Raw genomic sequence first — 2741 nt, 5'->3', positions numbered from 1 at the left:
GATCATCCGCAACCGCCTAGTGCGTCAGGCTGCTTTACCCCGGTTGCGCAAAACAAGCCATGCGATGTTTTGAAGCGCAACAAAATGAATCTACAAAAGAAGGATTTTTCCGCAGCAAAGATGCTCCATGTGTGCTCGTGTTAGAGATCGGTGGAGGGTACAGGAAGGCAAGGAGAGGAAAGGGGCAGAGTTGGAAGGAGACGGAGAAGGAGAGAAATGTAGGATGTAGGAAAAAGAATAAAGCTCTAAGACGAGAAGAGAGATGATTAACAAACACAACAAGTTGGCTGTACTTACTGATCAAACCGCCGATCGCGTTCGTCCGGCTTGGCATTTTTTTAGGATGTCAGAGTTGCAGCGGAAGACACTTCCATTCCGGCGGGCTTGTCCGACAGCAGCAGCAGCACCGGTTCCGAAGCTCAGCTTTGCAGTTCCGTGCGCACAGGAGAACAGCGCTCAGCATGAATGAGAGGAGAGCTGCGGTTAGTCTCCGGCATCCCCTTGGTTGGGGGAAAGAGAGAGAGAGAGAGAGAGAGAGGAGAGAGAGAGACACAATTCAGATAAAAGCATTGCCGTTCATATTAAAACTTTTTTTTTCTGATACCAATACACAGGCTACTGTGAAATAAGACAATCCAGTCAATTGTTTGTGGGCCGCCTATCTCTCCATCCACGCCATGGATTGAAAACTAGCCTACATTTGCATGGGTGCGCCATATTTTCCTTGCAAATCAATCCGCGCATAGGCTACTGGGTTTTCCAGGATGGGGAAAAAAATAACATTAAAGCATGTAAATATGTTCTAGAAAGACTAAAGTATGAATGAAACTTTAAGAAAATGAGCATGACGTGGGTCTTTTAATAACTTCACCGCCTCATTTAACAATGACCTGCTCATTGTTGGGCTCCATGTAACTTTCTCAATCTGGTGGCATTGAACGGGATTGACAGTTGGACTTCATTATTCCCAAACTGTTAAAGTCCCAAAGAAGTCCAATGGAGATGCCGAGGATTGAACCCGGGGCCTCATGCATGCAAAGCATGCGCTCTACCACTGAGCTACATGCCCTTTCCGTGGAGAAACAGCAGTCAACTGAACATGATTTAACTCGGGCTATGCTGACGCGATCTTAATATTGTATAGAGAATATAATGGATAATAAAAATATAATAGAAACTAATGTAGCCTACTACAAACAATACTAAATGAATGAGTACGATGTAGGTTATTCGCTGTGTCAGTTGTCTGTAGCTTCATTAACGCTTAATTACATGCCCAGCACCAGAAAGCTAGCAATTAGCATTAGCAACATAGTGGAGCATTTAGTTGCTAGGCCCTAGCCTCCGTGAGCTGGATCCTCTCTGTTCCGATGTTCCAACTTGTTCCAACTTCAACCAATCACAGAACGGTGCGTCTGTTCCGATTGTTCCGAATGCCAAGTTCTCGACTAATCACACGAGACACGTTTTTAGCCCACCAATCAGATGGCTCATTTTGTTCCAACAACCGCCATCTTGGATTCTCTCGCTAAGCGCGCTGTCATTCTGCCTTCGCAACTGACAGCAACGCTTGAGTAAGTACACCCTTCTTCATATTCTTATTAAAAATGAATGCATAACACTGTATAAGCTATTATTTATGTCTGTTGTTAGTCCCACTGACTTCACGCTGTGTTTTTACTGAAATATCCGAGTGTTTGTTGCTTGCAAAACGGCCGTACTGTACAAGTCCGCCGTCAGTATAACTCCGGTCCGCTTCGGACTCTTTGTGCACATTTAACGTGTCTAAATGAGTGCATAAGGCTGTATTAACTAGTACTTATTTCTGTCTTTAGTCCCACTGACTTAACGCTGTGTTTTTACGTCTATTTGTGTAATATCCGAGTATTGTTGCTAGCTAAAGTGCCGTACTGTACATGTTAGCATGTCCGCCGTCAGTGTAACTCCGGTCCGCTTCGGACTTATTGTGCACAAAAAACGTGTCTAAATGAGTGCATAACGCCGTATAAACTAGTACTTATTTCTGTCTTTAGTCCCACTGACTTAACGCTGTGTTTTTACGGAGGTATTGTTGGATTTTAAAATTGTATATGTGCTTAAACATTGTGGGTGATTTGCATAATACATTCAAGTCAAAAGGTAAAAGCATTATTTCAGCATAAATGAAGACATGTTGGTCATGCATTAGGTTTGTTGTCATAAGTATATAGTTTGTTGTTTGTTACATTAAGATGTTTTGCAATAATTCTGTTTTATAATATAAGATGTTCTGTTACATTTAGTTATAATCCAGCTCTACAAATGTGTCAGAAGTTGAATTGATGATGTTAGAGAGACACATTCTGTCTCTGGTTCCAGTCCTTCTTTATGACCCACTGATCTTTTGCTTTGCCAGTCCTGAAGTGAGGGTCATAAACCTTCAGTCACATTCCAATCTAAAAGATAACGATTAAGCACACAAACACATCACCTCACTGTGACCCCAAGACCCCACCCTTTGTGAATAAGACCAGGGGGTCCAGGAGCAGAGAGTCAGACAAATTTGGGGGAGAGCCGTGTTAGGTTGACTCTGTATTTGTCTCTAGGATATCCTATGTAATAAAATGGATTCACACATCCACATCTGAGATTTTGACTACTAATTGAATGAACCCTGAGAATGGAGCAGGATTTAGCTTCAACAATTAAATGTGTCTCTCTAACATCATCAATTCAACTTCTGACACATTTGTAGAGCTGGA

The 2741-nt window shown here is 42.4% G+C and overlaps 1 non-coding gene across 1 annotated transcript; it reads right to left on the bottom strand.

Annotated features, from left to right (window-relative positions):
* Positions 1-997: 997 nt before the first annotated feature.
* Positions 998-1069, bottom strand: trnaa-ugc (transfer RNA alanine (anticodon UGC)). The gene has a single exon. It is a non-coding gene; the product is annotated as a tRNA-Ala (tRNA).
* Between the last annotated feature and the right edge of the window lie 1672 nt (positions 1070-2741).

The sequence above is a fragment of the Etheostoma spectabile genome, unplaced genomic scaffold (assembly GCF_008692095.1).
Source record: "Etheostoma spectabile isolate EspeVRDwgs_2016 unplaced genomic scaffold, UIUC_Espe_1.0 scaffold00002499, whole genome shotgun sequence".
Taxonomy (NCBI): Eukaryota; Metazoa; Chordata; class Actinopteri; order Perciformes; family Percidae; genus Etheostoma; species Etheostoma spectabile.
This window is presented reverse-complemented; position numbering and strand designations above follow the sequence as displayed.